Source organism: Myxocyprinus asiaticus, chromosome 2, assembly GCF_019703515.2.
Source record: "Myxocyprinus asiaticus isolate MX2 ecotype Aquarium Trade chromosome 2, UBuf_Myxa_2, whole genome shotgun sequence".
In the NCBI taxonomy this organism is placed as follows: domain Eukaryota; kingdom Metazoa; phylum Chordata; class Actinopteri; order Cypriniformes; family Catostomidae; genus Myxocyprinus; species Myxocyprinus asiaticus.
The window spans coordinates 60,103,538-60,124,693 of NC_059345.1; the positions used below are offsets into that span (position 1 = coordinate 60,103,538).

General features: G+C 41.9%; 1 protein-coding gene and 1 long non-coding RNA gene across 2 annotated transcripts in view; one reads left to right on the forward strand and one right to left on the reverse strand.

The window, feature by feature from the left end:
* Positions 1-21,156, reverse strand: part of LOC127452865 (aryl hydrocarbon receptor nuclear translocator 2-like) — a 1,027,890-nt gene that overhangs the window by 285,860 nt on the left and 720,874 nt on the right. The window lies entirely within an intron of this gene.
* Positions 1-21,156, forward strand: part of LOC127453378 (uncharacterized) — a 183,077-nt gene that overhangs the window by 37,740 nt on the left and 124,181 nt on the right. Inside the window, exon 2 of the long non-coding RNA XR_007899403.1 lies at positions 10,430-10,850. This is a non-coding gene — a long non-coding RNA (uncharacterized LOC127453378). The remainder of the gene's footprint in view (positions 1-10,429; positions 10,851-21,156) is intronic.

Consider the following 21,156-nt stretch of genomic DNA (forward strand, 5'->3'; position numbering starts at 1 on the left):
CTATTTCGCCATTGCAAAGCCTTTCTATCAAACTAACCGGAGAAGTTAAGTTACACCCCGTTATCTCGCATTTGTACTCGGTATGGACAAAAGTGTCCACTTATGCAATTTAAGATTTTACAGCGATTCTATTGGACCCCCTCTAGATTGTATAGGCTTGGTCTTAAAGAAACACCCACCTGCTGGCGATGCCAATCAGAAGATGGGGACACAACACATGATTTTTGGTGGTGTGTTAAGATCCAAGAATTTTGGTTGAGGGTTCAGAGTTTTATGTTTGACGTAATGGGCACTCAAATTTAATTTTGCCCCAGACTCTGTATTTTAGGTGATGGGGCGGTCATTAATATAGGGGATAAATACATAAAAAAATGGGTCCTAGCCACTGGAGCGCCCTCATTTAAAGAGTGGTGCACAGAGATGAGGAGGGTGGTGGCGTCCGAGGAAATGTCATGTAGAAGGCTAGGCAACTTAGATTCATTTAATAAAAAAATGGGGCAGCAATTTGGCCTTCTTGGAGGGCTCTCAGGAGGGGCAGTGGAGAGAGAAGTGTAGTTTTAAATGTGTGATCATATATATATATATATATAATTTTTTTTTCTTTCTTTCTTTCTTTTTTTTTTTTTTTTTTGTGTGTGTGTGTGTATACTCAAGTGTGACCACAGGGATATTTGTTGAGGGTCAGGGTGGGGTTGGGGATTGGGAGGGGGAAAGGGAATAATGTGAGTTAAATGTTGATTCTGTGAATATATGTTTTGCTTTTCTTTGTCAATTGTGTGAATCAATAAAAAGTGTTAATCAGAAAAATACTGTGCAGCTCTGTTGTGCAGCATTTTATTTTACCAAAAATAAAGTTGCAATTTTTGAGTAAAAAATAAATAAAAATAATAATAATTATTATTTTATTTTATTAAAGCTGTATGTATCAATTTGATTAAACACCATTTGTTTATAACATTTAAGACATTTAACATGGAATCCAGAAATATTCAAACGGAAAATGCATAATTTGTATCTGTGAGACTTTATGCAGTTCTTTTAATCAAGTCATTTTCTGTGTAATTGTGGCTTTTTATTTTTTGATTATAGTATCGATACCGAGGTACCAGGGCTGGTATCCTACCGAAACCAAAATTTTGGTATCGGAGCAACCCTAATCTCTGGAATGGATTCTAGTGAGAATTTTCTAGTTTACATCGCTATGGAGGAAGTCGAACCTCTCAAACAGGCAGCCCCGACATTATAAACAGCAGTGAGGTGGGATAGAGCAACACTGTGTTATGCACCAAAATAAAATTGTTGTTTTTCTTTTAAAATTACTCATCATCGCCCTTACAAAAAAAAAAAAAAAAAAAAAAAAAAAAAAAAACACAGTTTTACAGTAGTAACAGTAACCTGTGCTCATATGTCATTGCACTGTATATCTAAGGTCAAGTAAGGGCATTAGGACTTCCAAGACTGGTGGACAAATTATGAATAAAGGTTTTTCTCCTGTGTAATAGCCTATGTTTTGTTAGAATGATGTTTAATATTAGGAAATAAACTGGATAATACATATAATGGGCTCATACAAATAAATATGCTCATCAACTTTTAAAAGAGGGGAGAGAACTTTTGTTTACATCAACAACAAAAAATATGTCACATTTATACTTGGAAACCATGAGCAAAACTATGCAAGTCAAAAGAAAATGTGACCCATGTATGCAGGATCCATTAAATTCAGGTTTTGTAATTTTGCACTTGATGTCCAGTGGGTCCCAAAGCAAAACCAGTTGAACACATCTGAAAGTGTAAGTGGAGATTTAAAGTAAAAAGGGACTTAAATATTTATAGGTTTCTCACCTGCATCATGTCGCTTCTGAAGACAGATTTAACCACTGAAGTCTTATGGATTACTTTTATGCTGCCTTTATGTGCTTTTTGGAGCTTCAAAGTTCTGGCCAACATTCACTTGCATTTTATGGACCTAGAGAGCTGAAGTATTCTGCAAAAGAAAGACATTTTTCTGGAATGACATGAGAGTGAGTAAATGATGGGTAAACTATCCCTTTAAATAAAAATAACTACATTACATATTATATATATAAAAATACACACACACACATGTGTGTGTGTATATATATACACACACACACACACACACACACACACACACACACAGGTGCATCTCAATAAATTAGAATGTCATGGAAAAGTTCATTTATTTCAGTAATTCAACTCAAATTGTGAAACTCGTGTATTAAATAAATTCAATGCACACAGACTGAAGTAGTTTAAGTCTTTGGTTCTTTTAATTGTGATGATTTTGGCTCACATTTAACAAAAACCCACCAATTCACTATCTCAAAATTAGAATACATCATAAGACCAATAAAAAAAAAAACATTTTTAGTGAATTGTTGGCCTTCTGGAAAGTATGTTCATTTACTGTATATGTACTCAATACTTGGTAGGGGCTCCTTTTGCTTAAATTACTGCCTCAATTCGGCGTGGCATGGAGGTGATCAGTTTGTGGCACTGCTGAGGTGGTATGGAAGCCCAGGTTTCTTTGACAGTGGCCTTCAGCTCATCTGCATTTTTTGGTCTCTTGTTTCTCAATTTTCCTCTTGACAATACCCCATAGATTCTCTATGGGGTTCAGGTCTGGTGAGTTTGCTGGCCAGTCAAGCACACCAACACCATGGTCATTTAACCAACTTTTGGTGCTTTTGGCAGTGTGGGCAAGTGCCAAATCCTGCTGGAAAATGAAATCAGCATCTTTAAAAAGCTGGTCAGCAGAAGGAAGCATGAAGTGCTCCAAAATTTCTTGGTAAACGGGTGCAGTGACTTTGGTTTTCAAAAAACAAAATGGACCAACACCAGCAGATGACATTGCACCCCAAATCATCACAGACTGTGGAAACTTAACACTGGACTTCAAGCAACTTGGGCTATGAGCTTCTCCACCCTTCCTCCAGACTCTAGGACCTTGGTTTCCAAATGCAATACAAAACTTGCTCTCATCTGAAAAGAGGACTTTGGAACACCGGGCAACAGTCCAGTTCTTCTTCTCCTTAGCCCAGGTAAGACGCCTCTGACATTGTCTGTGGTTCAGGAGTGGCTTAACAAGAGGAATACGACAACTGTAGCCAAATTCCTTGACACGTCTGTGTGTGGTGGCTCTTGATGCCTTGACCCCAGCCTCAGTCCATTCCTTGTGAAGTTCACCCAAATTCTTGATTCGATTTTGCTTGACAATCATAAGGCTGCGGTTCTCTCGGTTGGTTGTGCATCTTTTTCTTCCACACTTTTTCCTTCCACTCAACTTTCTGTTAACATGCTTGGATACAGCACTCTGTGAACAGCCAACTTCTTTGGCAATGAATGTTTGTGGCTTACCCTCCTTGTGAAGGGTGTCAATGATTGTCTTCTGGACAACTGTCAGATCAGCAGTCTTCCCCATGATTGTGTAGCCTAGTGAACCAAACTGAGACCATTTTGAAGGCTCAGGAAACCTTTGCAGGTGTTTTGAGTTGATTAGCTGATTGGCATGTCACCATATTCTAATTTTTTGAGATAGTGAATTGGTGGGTTTTTGTTAAATGTGAGCCCAAATCATCACAATTAAAAGAACCAAAGACTTAAACTACTTCAGTCTGTGTGCATTGAATTTATTTAATACACGAGTTTCACAATTTGAGTTGAATTACTGAAATAAATGAACTTTTCCACGACATTCTAATTTATTGAGATGCACCTGTATATATATACACACAGTACTGTGCAAACGTTTTAGGCAAAAATGTTGCATAGTGAGGATATCTTCAAAAATAATGACATAAATAGATTTCATTTATCACTTAATGTCATACAAAGTCCAGTAAACATAAAAAAGCTAAATCAATATTCGATGTGACCACCTTTGCCTTTAAAATAGCACCAATTCTCTTAGGTACACCTGGACACAGTTTTTCTTGGTTGCTGGCAGATAGGATGTTCCAAGTTTCTTGGAGAATTCACCACAGTTCTTCTATCTGTTTAGGCTGTTTCAGTTGTTTCTGTCCCTTTATTTAATCTCAGACTGACATGATGTTCAGTGGGGGGCTTTGTGGGGGTCATGACATCTGTTGCAGGGCTCCCTGTTCTTCTATTCTTCTATCTTTTCTATTTGCAAAAGTAATGTTTGGGTAACATTTATATTTCCTATTGACACACTAAAGCTAAAGATATAAATAACCATTTTAAGACAAATGCTTTTGTGAAACATTTCATGTGCCGAAGACTTTTGCACAGTACTATATATATACACACACACACGCTACTGTTCAAAAATTTGTGGTCACTTGCCTGACATTTTCTCGTGCCGCCCTAGGGAGAAGGACCTGGCTGCAGAATGAGGCGGGGCTACATATGGGGCGGAGCTACACGTGTCGCCCCCGCCCATAACATAGTCTCATTGGCTCGTTCATCTTTCATAGACATACATGATAGGAGATGTGGTTGTTGTTGCTGGTGTGTTATCATTGTTTGAGAGATATTGAATAGTTGAGCCAAACTATTTGATTATAGTGCTTACTCATATGTGATATTCAATCCTAAATTCCATGGATTTTATCCTACGTTAAAAGTGAGGAACAGATTGGGATTTATAAAGGCTGAAACTGACGTTAAAATGTTCTCAAACAAATGCCAATGGAAAAGCATGTATATGTGTTTTTGTGTTTGGTCTATGGAGCTAAAATCACGACTAAAGTCTTTGAAGCATAAAAGCATGTTGAATTGCTCTAATCGAAAAAATAAATGCATTGAATTATAAGTGCTAGCATTTAAATGTGTTGAATTTACAGTTCTTGCATTTTGGGAGGCTGAATTTTAACAAAGTTGTATTTTTAAGCCTTGAATATTTCATTTGGAAACATTTCACAACTAATTTCATTATTAGAAATTCAACAATAAATATTCACCTTCCAAAATCCACTTCCACAAATTCAGTGGTTCAAATTCAGTTGGAAATTCAACCTTCCACATCCAGGAACTTCAGGAAAAGCAGCAGATTACCAATGCACAGTCTCAGCCTGGTTCTATTTGTTCTCACCAGTAGATGGTGCAATGCAATCGGGTGTTGACTGCTGAAGACTAAAGCTACAGGTAGAGAGAACATATTTCAAAATTGTTTGTGGGTAGAAAATAGATAAATATTTGATTTGCACATGTGGGTGGGCATGAAACACCTTTCCACTGATTGGTCAACCCACGTCATCATCAGTTCCTGTGGAATGCCTGTGACACAAACTGTACTAGTCAGGGAAGGGTCTATCGAAGCCCTGTCTATAGAGAGGGCTTCGTGCCAACATTCTTCTGCGTAGGCATGGGTTCTGCAACTTACATGTGCCAGAGAAATATTAGTTGTCTGTTTTAGAAATAGCCTATTGATGTCCCTCGCATCTGAACTCAGAATTACTTGGCCTACTTCTTAGATACACAGTCTGTTTTATTTAGCTGTCAGCTATAAAAATCTCTATCAAAAGGTGTGGCGAAGCTGCGCACAGTGCAATGCACTGGACCGCGTGGAGCGGATTCATTTACCTAGTGAAGCACAGACCAGTATGTTTAATGCATTGGCTTTTAAAAATATTTATAAAAAGATTGCCAATACATTGTCCAGGTTCTTACATAACTCAGATTTTGAAGCGCTTTGTTGGTAGGCATTATAATGTAGTAGGGTGACAAGTCCCTAAATTGGAAGTTTTTTTTTTTGTGTCTCATTTCATTTATTTGTCCATGGCTGGGTTTCCCGAGGCACTATAAAACATTAGTATCACTAAAGTAGTAGCCTACTTAATCTCTATGGCATGTTTCCCAAAAAGCATCGCTATATTAACATAAAACTTTGTAAATCATAAGTGCAACTTAAATGTATCTTACTCGCATTGTTCACAGTTTATCAGAGAACAAGGAACATTTAATAACTTGCATTGATATATTTGGATCATTGGAAAGCCAGAAACAAGGCTTTGGGTGTGCCCAGGGAAAGTGCAAGAACTGAAGCACAAAGTGACATTTTTTGGTAACTTTAACAATTGCCTTTCACAAATGTAACCATTTTAGCGCTAAATTTCTTTTCTATTTAGCCCCGCGTTACATTATAATGAATTTAGTAGCCTAAACAAATTAAAGGCACTTTTATCAATGGAGTTGTTAGGCCTGTTAATAAACTCAGCAAAAAAAGAAACGTCCTCTCACTTTCAACTGCTTTTATTTTCAGCAAACTTAACATGTGTAAATATTTGTATGAACATAAAAAGATTCAACAACTAAGACATAAAATGAAACAAGTTTCACAGACATGTGACTAACATAAATGGAATAATGTGTCCTTGAACAAAGGGGGGGGTCAAAATCAAAAGTAACAGTCAGTATCTGGTGTGGCCACCAGCTGCATTAAGTACTGCAGTGCATCTCCTCCTCATGGACTGCACCAGATTGGCCCGTTCTTGCTGTGAGATAGTACCCCACTCTTCCACCAAGGCACTTGCAAGTTCCCGGACATTTCTGGGGGGAATGGCCCTAGCCCTCACCCTCCGATCCAACAGGTCCCAGATGTGCTCAATGGAATTGAGATCCGGGCTCTTCGCTGGCCATGGCAGAACACTGACACTCCTGTCTTGCAGAAAATCATGCACAGAACGAGAATTATGGCTGGTGGCATGTCATGTCAGGAGGAGCCTGCAGGAAGGGTACCACATGAGGGAGGAGGATGTCTTCCCTGTAACACACAGCGTTGAGATTGCCTGCAATGACAACAAGCTCAGTCCGATGATGCTGTGACACCGCCCCAGACCATGATGGACCCTCCACCTCCAAATCGATCCCACTCCAGAGTACAGGCCTCGGTGTAACGCTCATTCCTTCGATGATAAATGCGAGTCCGACCATCACCCCTGGTGAGACAAAACTGCGACTTATCAGTGAAGAGCACTTTTTGCCAGTCCTGTCTGGTTCAGCGAAGGTGGATTTGTGCCCATAGGCGACGTTGTTGCCGGTGATGTCTGGTAAGGACTTGCCTTAGAACAGGCCTACAAGCCCTCAGTCCAGCCTCTCTCAGCCTATTGCGGACAGTCTGAGCACTGATAGAGGGACTGTGCGTTCCTGATGTAACTCGGGCAGTTGTTGTTGCCATCCTGTACCTGTCCCACAGGTGTGATATTTGGATGTACCAATCCTGTGCAGGTGTTGTTACACGTGGTCTGCCACTGCGAGGACGATCAGCTGTCCTTCCTGTCTCCCTGTAGCGCTGTCTTAGGCGTCTTACAGTACGGACATTGCAATTTATTGCCCTGGCCACATCTGCAGTCCTCATGCCTCCATGCAGTATGCCTAAGGCACATTCACGCAGATGAGCAGGGACCCAGGGCATCTTTCTATTGGTGTTTTTCAGAGTCAGTAGAAAGGTCTCTTTAGTGTCCTAAGTTTTTATAACTGTGACCTTAATTGCCTACCGTCTGTAAGCTGTTAGTGTCTTAACGACCGTTCCACAGGTGCATGTTCATTAATTGTTTATGGTTCATTGAACAAGCATGGAAAACATTGTTTAAACCCTTTACAATAAAGATCTGTAAAGTTATTTGGATTTTTACAAAATTATCTTTAAAATACAGTGTCCTGAAAAAGGGACGTTTCTTTTTTTGCTGAGTTGATATACAGGGTTGGAAATGTATTCCACTACAGATTACAGAATACATGCTGTAAAATGTAATTTGTAACAAATTCCATTAGATTACTCAAAGTCAGTAACATATTCTAAATACTTTAGATTCTTCAGCACTGGTAGATTTTTTCACTTGTTTTGACAATAAAAACTATAAAAACCTTTGCTTTGTATGAAATCTTCAGTTTTTTGGCAATTTCAAGCATGTATAGCTTTCATTCCTCAAAACAATGATTGACTGATGAGTTTCTAGAAAAAGCTGTTCCTTTTTTGCCAGTTTTGACATAATATTGACCTTAAGACATGCAAGTCTATTTGCATACTGTGGCAACTCAAAAACTAACACAAAAGACAATGTTAAGCTTCATTTAATGAACCAAATAGCTTTCAACTGTGTTTGATATAATGGCAAGTGATTTTCTAGTACCAAATTAGCAATTTAGCATGATTACTCAAGGATGAGGTGTTGGAGTGATGGCTGCTGGAAATGGGGCCTGTCTAGATTTTTGTTTTGTTTTGTTATTAACATTTTTATTGATTCATAAATTAACACAAAAAATACAACAACATATATATAATGAATCAAACACTTTAAACATTAAACCCCCACTATATCCCCTCCCCCTACCAAACTCTCAACCTACCCTATCCCCCCCACGAACACCCCTGTGGTCAATAGAATATAGACACACACACAGAAAAACTAAAACAACAACATAAAATAACATACAATAATCAAGTATAATTAAAAATAAATAAATAAATAAATAAAAAAAACCTAAACTCTAAATAACTCCCTCCACCGCCCCACCTCGAGATTCCCTCAAAAATGCTAAATAATTGCCCCATTTCTTATTATAAGATTCCCTAGCCCCCATCCTAATGCTCGACCCCTCCTCGAAGGCAGCCACCATCCCCATCTCCGCGCACCACTCCGGGAACTAGGATGCTCCATCCGACTTCAAACTCCTCAAAATAACCTGCCTACCAATCATCACACTGGTCAAAACCCAGTCCTTCATGTACTTATCTACCAAATGCATGACCTACCTATCTCCCAAAATACAGAGCCTGGGGCAGAACGAGACCTGAGTGCCCAACACATCACACACAAAACTTTGCACCTTCAGCCAAAATTCTTGGATCTTAAGTCACCCCCAAAAAACATGGATGGTGTCTCCATCTTCAGTATGGCATCGCCAGCAGATGGGTGTGTCCTTAAGACCAAGCCTATACAATCTAGAGGGGGTCCAATAAAATATATTTAAAATCTTAAATTGCATAAGGCGAACCCTTGCATATCTAGATGCAGACTTTGTTTTTTAGAATCCTTGCCCACACTCTCTCCTCCAATAACAATTTTTTTAAATTATTGCTCTTACATGAGCCAGCACTAGAAAAAAACATGTCCACCCCATATCTTCCCAAATTTTTCAGCTTCCTGCGGGGAGAGATGTGTTTCTTGAAGAAACACTATATCATATTTCTTACGTTTAAGAAAAGTAATAACCTTCCTTCTTTTTATGGGATGCCCCAACCCATTCACATTCCATGTGGAGAGAGATAGTACACTCATATTAACATTTGACATTTTGATATAGTAGAAAAAATAAATTGTGTGTCAAAAACAAAATTATACAGACCACATTCCCCATTAGTGAAACAATCAAACCCCGAACTTCCCCCCGAACAAAACAAACAGAAAAAAGAAAAACGTGCGCATTAACCCCACGCACGACAGCACCAACCGGCGACAATCCCTCTAAATTCAAAAGGTCCATGAACGCCCACGAGCCCCCGCAACAACTTTGCCATCGGTTTACTCAATTTTGCCTCACAAATTTATGAGGCAAAATGACATAACAGAAAATACTTTGTAAAATAAGCCCAGTCAATAGGAATAATGAACACACAAAGAATGTGTAGATTCATTCACAGAGTCTCAAAGGTGTGATCTTCCACAAAACAAATTCCAGCTGATATAAAACCGTTCAGATTCCTCAGACAGACAAACTAATGTTCAGTGAGCCAGCTATTATGAGTTCAGCGGATGATGTAATCATTCCAGTGTCCCGTAAAAATACTCAACAAAACAAACCACAGCCAGCAGAAGGAATAAGCATGAAGAATGAACAGATTAATCCACAGCTGTTACAAATGAGTGTTATTCAATTAAACAAGCTCCAGCTACTAGGCGGAACCAATACAAAAAGAAACAAAACCGGCATCCCGGTTACCCGGATGGCCGAGTCAATTCACTCGGAGGCCGCATAAAAGTACAGGTGCATCTCAATAAATTAGAATGTCATGGAAAAGTTCATTTATTTCAGTAATTCAACTCAAATTGTGAAACTCGTGTATTAAATAAATTCAGTGCACACAGACTGAAGTAGTTTAAGTCTTTGGTTCTTTTAATTGTGATGATTTTGGCTCACATTTAACAAAAACCCACCAATTCACTATCTCAAAAAATTAGAATACATCATAAGACCAATAAAAAAAATTTTTTAGTGAATTGTTGGCCTTCTGGAAAGTATGTTCATTTACTGTATATGTACTCAATACTTGGTAGGGGCTCCTTTTGCTTTAATTACTGCCTCAATTCGGCATGGCATGGAGGTGATCAGTTTGTGGCACTGCTGTGGTGGTATGGAAGCCCAGGTTTCTTTGACAGTGGCCTTCAGCTCATCTGCATTTTTTGGTCTCTTGTTTCTCATTTTCCTCTTGACAATACTCCAGGTCTGGTGAGTTTGCTGGCCAGTCAAGCACACCAACACCATGGTCATTTAACCAACTTTTGGTGCTTTTGGCAGTGTGGGCAAGTGCCAAATCCTGCTGGAAAATGAAATCAGCATCTTTAAAAAGCTGGTCAGCAGAAGGAAGCATGAAGTGCTCCAAAATTTCTTGGTAAACGGGTGCAGTGACTTTAGTTTTCAAAAAACACAATGGACCAACACCAGCAGATGACATTGCACCCCAAATCATCACAGACTGTGGAAACTTAACACTGGACTTAAAGCAACTTGGGCTATGAGCTTCTCCACCCTTCCTCCAGACTCTAGGACCTTGGTTTCCAAATGAAATACAAAACTTGCTCTCATCTGAAAAGAGGACTTTGGAACACTGGGCAACAGTCCAGTTCTTCTTCTCCTTAGCCCAGGTAAGACGCCTCTGACGTTGTCTGTGGTTCAGGAGTGGCTTAACAAGAGGAATACGACAACTGTAGCCAAATTCCTTGACACGTCTGTGTGTGGTGGCTCTTGATGCCTTGACCCCAGCCTCAGTCCATTCCTTGTGAAGTACACCCAAATTCTTGAATCGATTTTGCTTGACAATCCTCATAAGGCTGTGGTTCTCTCGGTTGGTTGTGCATCTTTTTCTTCCACACTTTTTCCTTCCACTCAACTTTCTGTTAACATGCTTGGATACAGCACTCTGTGAACAGCCAGCTTCTTTGGCAATGAATGTTTGTGGCTTACCCTCCTTGTGAAGGGTGTCAATGATTGTCTTCTGGACAACTGTCAGATCAGCAGTCTTCCCCATGATTGTGTAGCCTAGTGAACCAAACTGAGAGACCATTTTGAAGGCTCAGGAAACCTTTGCAGGTGTTTTGAGTTGATTAGCTGACTGGCATGTCACCATATTCTAATTTGTTGAGATAGTGAATTGGTGGGTTTTTGTTAAATGTGAGCCCAAATCATCACAATTAAAAGAACCAAAGACTTAAACTAATTCAGTCTGTGTGCATTGAATTTATTTAATACATGAGTTTCACAATTTGAGTTGAATTACTGAAATAAATGAACTTTTCCACGACATTCTAATTTATTGAGATGCACCTGTATATACCATGACTTACAAAATCCGTCAACTTTATAAAAGACATCCTTTGTGTGAGCATGTAGATATTTTGCGGTCATCCGCAGTGTCCACCCCCAAACCGGCCTGGAACTTCAATGCAAAAGTAATCCTTCATCAATGCAAAAGTCTCTTCAAGGAAAAGTGTTACTCACAAAACAAGCTCCAGTCGCTCGGCGGAGCCAACGCAGTTTACTCAGCCAATGATTCAATAAAAGACATTGCCTGATTTGGACATGTAAATACTTTGCGACCGACCTTCGTTTCTATTCTCAATTTGGCCGGGAACATCAGAGCAAACAAGATATTTTCCTGCTGTAAGAGTTTCTTACATTCCTTGAACCGATCGCATTTCTCTCTTGTCGAGTTCGCAAAGTCCGGGAACAAGAAAATATTATGGTTCTTCCAAGAAAGCTTTCCTTTGCTCCTTGCCTGGCGCAACACCAGATCTTTATCGGATGATCCCAGAAATCTGGCCAGAATCAATCGGGGCCTTTCTCCCTCAGCAGATCTGTGAGCAGGGACTCTGTAAGCTCGCTCTATTTCCAGCTTGTGGCCTGTTATATCGAGCAGACTCGGGAAAAGCTCGTCTAGGAATTTCACCATATCTCTGCCCTCCTCATGCTCAGGAATTCCAACAATTCGTACATTATTCCTGTAGCTTCTATTCTCAAGATTTTCAAGCTTTTCAAGAATACATTACAGATCAACTTTGGTCGCGGGCGGATTAGCGGTTAATTCTCTCTCCGAAGATTCCAGAAAATCAATTCGTTTCTCAGCATCCGACACTCTTGTAACTATCTCAGAGAATTTTATTTCCATCGCCGTAATCGATCGCCGTATTACAATGAGATCCTCCAAGTCAACAAGAACCTTCGTCAACATCACCAACATGTTGGACAACTGACACTGGATCTCCTCTCCCGCCGCGCCATCCAAATCGAGTCCCCTGTCTGGGCTTTCATCCTGAACACGTAAGTGACTTTTAATGTCTCCAGAGCCCGAGGATTTTGACTTCTTTGCCATGTTTTGCCTCAAAGAGCAAATGTGTAACTGGGTGTATCAAATTTCACCAAATTATAACATTTATTAGCGGATTAGCCCGATTGGGGGCTGGGCATGCGTAGTCATGGCCCGGCCCTGCCCTCCTCCTCGTCACGGTGATGGTGCTGTTTTTTAGATCAGTAATGTCCTGACTATACTTTGTGATCAGTTGACTGCCACTTTGATGAATTAAAGTACCAATTTCCTTCTGAAACAGCAAAATCTGTACATTATTGTAAACTTTTGGCCGCCAGTGTATATATGTATGTATGTGTATATATACACTATATTGCCAAAAGTATTCGCTCATCTGCCTTTAGACGCATATGAACTTAAGTGACATCCCATTCTTAATCCATAGGGTTTAATATGACGTCGGCCCACCCTTTGCAGCTATAACAGCTTCAACTCTTCTGGGAAGGCTTTCCACAAGGTTTAGGAGTGTGTTTATGGGAATTTTTGACCATTCTTCCAGAAGCACATTTGTGAGGTCAGACACTGATGTTGGATGAGAAGGCCTGGCTCGCAGTCTTCGCTCTAATTCATCCCAAAGGTGCTCTATCGGGTTGAGGTCAGGACTCTGTGCAGGCCAGCCAAGTTCTTCCACACCAAACTCACTCATCCATGTCTTTATGGACCTTGCTTTGTGCACTGGTGCACAGTCATGTTGGAACAGGAAGGGGCCATCCCCAAACTGTTCCCACAAAGTTGGGAGCATGGAATTGTCCAAAATCTCTTGGTATGCTGAAGCATTCAGAGTTCCTTTCACTGTAACTAAGGGGCCAAGCCCAGCTCCTGAAAAACAACCCCACACCATAATCCCCCTCCACCAAACTTCACAGTTGGCACAATGCAGTCAGACAAGTACTGTTCTCCTGGCAACCGCCAAACCCAGACTCGTCCATCAGATTGCCAGATGGAGAAGCGTGATTTGTCACTCCAGAGAACGCGGCTCCACTGCTCTAGAGTCCAGTGGCAGCGTGCTTTACACCACCGCATCCGACACTTTGCATTGCACTTGGTGATGTATGGCTTGGATGCAGCTGCTCGGCCATGGAAACCCATTCCATGAAGCTCTCTACGCACTGTTCTTGAGCTAATCTGAAGGCCACATGACCTTTGGAGGTCTGTAGCGATTGACTCTGCAGAAAGTTGGCGACCTCTGCGCACTATGCGCCTCAGCATCCGCTGACCCCGCTCTGTCATTTTACGTGGCCTACCACTTTGTGGCTGAGTTGCTGTCATTCCCAATCGCTTCCACTTTGTTATAATACCACTGACAGTTGATTGTGGAATATTTAGTAGCGAGGAAATTTCACGACTGGACTTGTTGCACAGGTGGCATCCTATCACAGTACCACGCTGGAATTCACTGAGCTCCTGAGAGCGGCCCATTCTTTCACAAATGTTTGTAGAAGCAGTCTGCATGCCTAGGTGCTTCGTTTTATACACCTTTGGCCATGGAAGTGATTGGAACACCTGAATTAAATTATTTGGATGGGTGAGCGAATACTTTTGGCAATATAGTGTGTGTGTATATATATATATATATATATATATATATATATATTCTATGAAATCCCATACAGGCTTATGAATCACTCTCTTTGCCATATGATCGCCTCGTGCCCACACATCTCTCACACGCACACCTCACTGTGCACGCGCAGAAATGCTGTCTGTAAATATGTATATATTTAGACACCCATATTTTTAATCATACGATTTTAAGGTTCCCCACCTCTGAAATCTCAATTTAACCCCTGCATTCAAGGCAAAATATTTTATTAAATGGCATCTACTACCAACAGTAAATGTTCACACTCCATACAGATGAATAAATGGTTATTATTGTTGTTTACACAGATGCCAGTAGGTTGCTCATATTAATAATTATTTTAGCGACTCAATATTAGGCTACAGCAAGCAAATATGCACAATTTATTTTATTGGCATAACAGCAAATTAAATACTATGTAGTATGCAGAGGTGGGTAGAGTAGCCAAAAACTGTCCTTAAGTAAAAGTAGAATAACAAAAAAAAAAAAAAAAAAAAAAAAAAAAAGAATTACTCAACATAAATAATTACTTTAGTAAGAGTAAGAAAGTATCCAATTAAAAGAGTACTCAAGTAGTGAGTAACTCGTTACTTTCACAAATGACATAATGGATGTTAACTCACCTATATTCCATTACATAATACATATTTAACATGTATTACAGAATTATACTTATTATTACAGAAGTATTATTATTATTATTATTAATGCAAATTCTGTCATCATTCACCATCATGTTGTGCCAAACCTATATGACTTTCTTTCTTCCATGCAACACAAAAAGGCCTGAGTCACTATTTACTTTCAGTGAATGTTTTTTTTTTCTCCATATTTTGAAAGTGAATGGTGACTGAGACTGTCAGTCCCTAACATTGTCTAACATCTTTTGTGTTCCACAGAATACAGAAGGTCACATGGGTTTGGAACAACATGAGGGTAGGGAAATTATGACAGAATATTAAATTATGGCTGAGCTATCACTTTAAAGAAATAGCTCACCCAAAAATGAAAATTCTCCCCCTCATGCCGTCCCAGATGTATATGACTTCCTTTCTTCTGCAGAACACAAATTATGATTTTTAGAAGAATATTTCAGCTCTGTAGGTCAGTGCAATGCAAGTTAATCGGTGCCAATTTTTATGGTCCAAAAAGCAAATAAAGGAATCTAAAAGTAATCCATATGACTCCAGTAGTTCCAGTATCTTCAGAAGTGATATGATAGGTGTGGGTGAGAAACAGATCAATATTTAAGTCATTTTTTGCTAGGAATTCTTCTCCCTGCCCAGCAGGGGGCGATATGCAGAGAAGAATGTGAATCACCTTTGTTTCATCTGCTGAACTCAAATTAAGATTTTATAGAAGAATTTCTCAGCTCTTTTGGTCCATATAATGCAAGTGAATGGGTGCCAACATTTTAAAGCTCAAAAAAATCACATTAGTCAGCTGGATGAGAAACAGATCACTTTCACATTTATGGTGAAAATATGAACAATGTCCCACAGGGACAATATTTATAATGCTGAAATATAAACCAAAGCAAGATCATGCTTTATTAATGCCTACTTCCGCTATTTCATAGCTTTTAAAGTCCTGTGTGGCTTCTTAGTTCAGTGTAGTTACAGTTTTCAGTGTCAAAAGAATTTAGATCATTAGTACTGTACAGCAGTACCACCGCTCCCTAAACGCAGAGTACGCAGCCTGGGTAGGGCACCAACCCCGGTTGCGCAACACTCTCTTCGCCATATGATCGCCTCGTGCCCACACATCTCTCACACGCACACCTCGCTGTGCACGCGCAGAAATGCTGTCTGTAACTTGGATGTTTACATGGATTTATACAGTAGGCAATTTAATCCACATGTTAAGGATGTTTCCCTGCACTTATCAGCCCAAAGTAGCTGTGACAGTTTCCAGTACCCCCACGAGGGCGCGGGGTAAATCGTAAATACTGCTCATGACATGTGGGACGTGTGACAAAGCGCACTGATACATTTCTGCACTGATTTAAAAATTTACACTTAAAACCTGATGTCACAAGAGCCCATATTTACAGAATCACCCTGAAAATGACCATCACCATGTCACAGAAAAGCCCACAGCTTACCTCAATGTGCTGCCTTAAGTTGGAGCTGCAGTTTTTATCTTGAAATATCCACTTGTTTTGGTGTTAAATGAAGGCATTGCATGACAAAACTCTTATTGTTTCAGTGTGTGGAGCGAAGAACGTGTTTTACTTTGTTTGAAGAGCATGATGCTGCAGCAGTGATAGACTCGGCTTGAGTGACAGTCTGTGACAGCACGCGCAGCTGTGTGAACTTCCGCTGTTGTAAAAGTCCCATTCAATAATCTCTCGATACATTACGCATTAATTAAAATTAAACCCAGTAATGTAACAACAGGAATGCTGCCCATTGTAACGAAGTAAAAAAGTTCCCACTTTTAAACCTTATTTTGCTGCGTTAGCAAAGAGTGCTTACTATCAGAGGTGGGTAGAAATGCACTACATTTACTCTGTTACATTTACTTGAGTAACTTTTTGAGAAAATGTTTTTTACTTTTAGAGTAGGTTTAAAAGTGGGAACTTTTTTACTTCGTTACAATGGGCAGCATTCCTGTTGTTACATTACTGGGTTTAATTTTAATTAATGCGTAATGTATCGAGAGATTATTGAATGGGACTTTTACAACAGCGGAAGTTCACACAGCTGCGCGTGCTGTCACAGACTGTCACTCAAGCCGAGTCTATCACTGCTGCAGCATCATGCTCTTCAAACAAAGTAAAACATGTTCTTCGCTCCACACACTGAAAAAATAAGAGTTTTGTCATGCAATGCCTTCATTTAACACCAAAACAAGTGGATATTTCAAGATAAACTTGTCTCTTCACTTTGTTTTGAGTTTTATTCGCCCCTATACTACTAACATTGTCAAACATAGCAAAATTATAATCACTATTATTAAAGAAAATACACACATGCATTGTGTTTTCAAGACTGGAATCTTGAAAACTTTTCTTTGCCATAACCTTTCCAGGGACCAGCCATTCCCTGCCATGGGCAATCGTCCCCATGGGTTAATCTCCATTGTTTTGTTTTTTCTTCGCTGGTATGTCTCTTTGCGAGCCGTTGCAGCAGCAATGTAGGTGAACCAGGGAGTGGTTACTAGCACTTCACCTGGAACACTCCTCAATCTGTTGGTTACTCTTTTTGAATGTTAATAATGTTGGTTATTCCTTGTCACCTTTTTGCAATGTGACGTGAATCCAAGTGTCTCTCTCTGCCACTAGTACTGCAGTTGAAGTGGTCAGTATCACTTGCCACATTCCGATCCAACGTGGTTGGTGCTATGCCTTTCTCCTCAGGTCCTTGACAAGGATCCAATTGCCTGTGTTCAGCTCATGGATCTTTCCCTTGCCTGGTTCAGGTAGAGCAGCCTTCACCAGTGAATGCAGATTTCTCAACATGTTTGTTTGCTCAGCATTGTGTTCTACCATCGCGTCATCCAGGGCTCCACATTAGGATGGCAAATGTCTCTTCCCTGTACCTGCAAATATATTGAGTGGTCTCCTTGTCAACACCTCATGTGGACTCAGACTTGTCAGCCTGTGAGCCCTTCACCTTACATACAAAAGCTCCAGAGGTAACGTTAGCACCCATGTCAGTCCTGTTTCAGACATCAATTTTGTCTAATTGTCTGATTAGCTCTCTCCAATGCACCACCACTGTGTGGGTGATCATCACAGTGTGTTTTTAGATTACACTTAGGTTTTCAGAATTATTTTTGTTTTGTTTTTTCTTTTTCTTTTTTTAAACATCCAATTGTCACTTGAAAACATATTTTGTATTTGAAATTAAATTAATCACTAGATGGTCAAATGGTTCAGTTGGCTGAGGTTGAGCTGACATTTGGGTGTTTTCTCCCTCTATTATGTTACATTTAGCATAAACAATTTTCTCAGCATGAGGAATAAATCTGGAACAAACCAACATTTATTTACAATATTTACCATCCCTCCTTTAGCCATATGGTCAATGCTATGTGCTAACTTTTTTAGGAAGGAGAAGAGAAAAAGTTAAGTCATCCAGACACATGTGGAAGAATCAGGGTTTACATTTCAAATGCCAGTGCGCCACTTCTGTATCATCAGCTCTGGCCTGTAATTGATAAACATTATTAAGGAAAATGGCATCATCAGGAGTCATTGCCCAAAGTTAGCTGTAAAGTAAGAGACCATTATCATGATAAAAGCATAGTATAAATCAATATGCATAGTCACAGTAACAACATGTGCTATCTCAAAGGCTGGTAAAGTGCATATGGCTCAGCTGTGTGGGTAGACCAGTTAGATGGAAAGCGCCTTGATACTACAGTGATTCCACAGTGGAACAGTCTGTGCACACAGTGTACACAACACTAAGGGACCAATCAGGCAGTCTTAAAGAAAAATGTCATGGTTACTTTTGTAACCTCCGTTCCCTGATGGAGGGAACGAGATGTTGTGTCGATGTAGTGACACTAGTGGTCACTCTTGGGAGCCCCAAACACCTCTGATCTTTTTTTTTAAATGGCCAATGAGAATTGGCGAGTGGAATTTGCATGCCACTCCCCCAGACATACGGGTATAAAAGGAGCTGGTATGCAACCACTCATTCAGGTTTTGTGCTGAGGAGCCGAGATAAGGTCCCGGCCATTTCAGCAGGTAGTTCAGCATTGTGGCAAGAGGGACACAACGTCTCATTCCCTCCATCAGGGAATGGAGGTTACGAAAGTAACCATGACATTCCCTATCTGTCACTCACTCGACGTTGTGTCGATGTAGTGACACTAGGGGTCCCTATTCAAAATGCCACAACTAACTGAACTGTGTTACATGAAGTGGCGGTGTGTGACGGGCAGACTGCTGTCTGCCTCGTAGCCAGCGCACTAGGCCGTCACGTAACCTCCCCCAACGTTCTTTATGAGCGTCGAACAGTCCTTCAGGAACAAGTCGACTGCCCAACAAATAGGTGGACAAGCTAGCCCAGTCGAGGCCTCTTTTCCTTCTCTTTTCTCCCCAAAAAGAGTGGAATTTGTTAACTGACTGGGAGCCCTAAGTGTCTACATCTGGGGGGGGGTGGGGGGGGGGTGTCACTCCCAAGGGGAAGACACTGCAGAGACCACACCCAGCCCAAAAAGGGGGGGGGGGGGTATTTTGAGTGGAAATACATCACATGGTCTTTACCGAGCCTTGTCGGAAGTATGTCATGTGGAGAGGTCCCAAAGGGGGAGGGGTTTCTACAAAGCATGGCGACCGGGGGCAGAGGGGCGATAGGGAAACGATTTTGCGGAAAATATCACATGGGGTTGCCTTCGGGGGAACCAGCACATGCGGAGCACCAACCTCAGTACAGGGCCTCATTAGTGCACTTACTGAGTTGGCAGTGAGTTTCTCTGCAAACTCAACTGCCACAGGGCTAAGGAGGAAAGTCATCCAGGGATCACAGTCTGTGAACACTACTGGGAGTCAAGATCGCACGTCTTCCCCTCAAGGGAGGTGAAAGGCGCTATGCGCAAGCGGTACACCCGGCCAGTTGTCCCGGAACTTACCTGCTCATGCCTGCCACTACTCGGGACAAGACCGGCTCAACCTGGAGATTGCAGAACTTCGCAAAGGTGTTGGGTGCTGCCCAGCCCGCTGTTCTGCAGGTGTCTGCCTAAGAGGCGCCACTGGCCAGGGCCCAGGAGGCCGCCACACTCCTGGTAGAGTGGGCTCGTAACCCCGCAGGGGGTGACATGTCCTGAGCCTGATATGCCATCGTGATGCTGTCAATGACCCAGTGGGTGATCTTCTGTTTGGAGACAGCACTTCCTTTCCGCTGTCCACCAAAGCAGACAAAGAGCTGTTCGGAGCTTCTAAAGCTCTGCGTGTGATCCAAATAGATGTATAAAGCTCACACCGGACACAGCAACGCCAAGGCTGGGTCTGCCTCTGCCTCGTAGTCCAGGAGCCAGCGGCTGTGTGCCCATTGCATACCCTTGGAGGCGTCTCTTGTAACCACGACGCGCCTGGAGACCTGCTCTAGGGGAACCCCTGCCCATAGAAATGCCAGGTTGGTCCAAGTGCTGAAGAGGCAGCGACAGACCAGCATGATGGTCACACGATGTGTCCCGGGGGCATCAAGGAACCGTGCCTTGTCAGCCTCTCGCACCTCAACCAAACTGAGCCAAAGGTGGCGCTCCTGGACCATGAGGGTGGACATCGTCTGCCCGAGAGTGAGGTCGGTCGCCGATCGCAGATCCTGCATCAATCCCGGGTCAGATCTACCCTCATGCAGTTCTTTTAGCGCCTTAGCCGTCAGGGACGACATAACCCTACAGGCCCTGGATGGGAGTTTCGGGCATCCGCACCAGGTGGTGGTGCTCTGCGGACATAAGTGCACCGCGAGTGCCTTATCCACCTGGGGGATCACCGAGTACCCCCTGGCCGTTCCGCCATCGAGGGTAGCGAGAGTGGGGGAGCTGAAAGATCAGGACCGGGCAGTAAAAGGTGCCTCCCACGATCTTATCAGCTCCTCGTGCACTTCCGGGAAGAAAGGAACGGGAACCAATCGTTGAGCCGCGAGGGTTCCGGGGAGAGTGGAGGGTTCCACTCTAGCCCGACACTTGCGGCCACCCGGGAAAGCATGTCCATCATTTCTGCCTCAGCCTGGGACTGGGGGACCATTCCCGAAGGAGGAAGCCCAGTCAAAGCCTCTGCGTCTGACTGGACGAGCCCGCTCTCCGATGCTGTGCTCGATAACTCATCCTCTTCCCGGGCTCTGAACGAGGGGTCGAACTCGCCGTGAGACAAGCCGGCGATCTCATCTGAGCACGCGACCGGGGCAAGCGAGTGTGCTGGGGAATGGGAGGTCCGTGGGGGGATACCCGGCGGAGGTGGTCCCACTGAGGTCCCCAAATCGCCCCCAGTGCTAACCGGCATGGCCTCATACCCGTAGGTAGAAGGACCAAGGCGGGGAGCCGCTGGGGT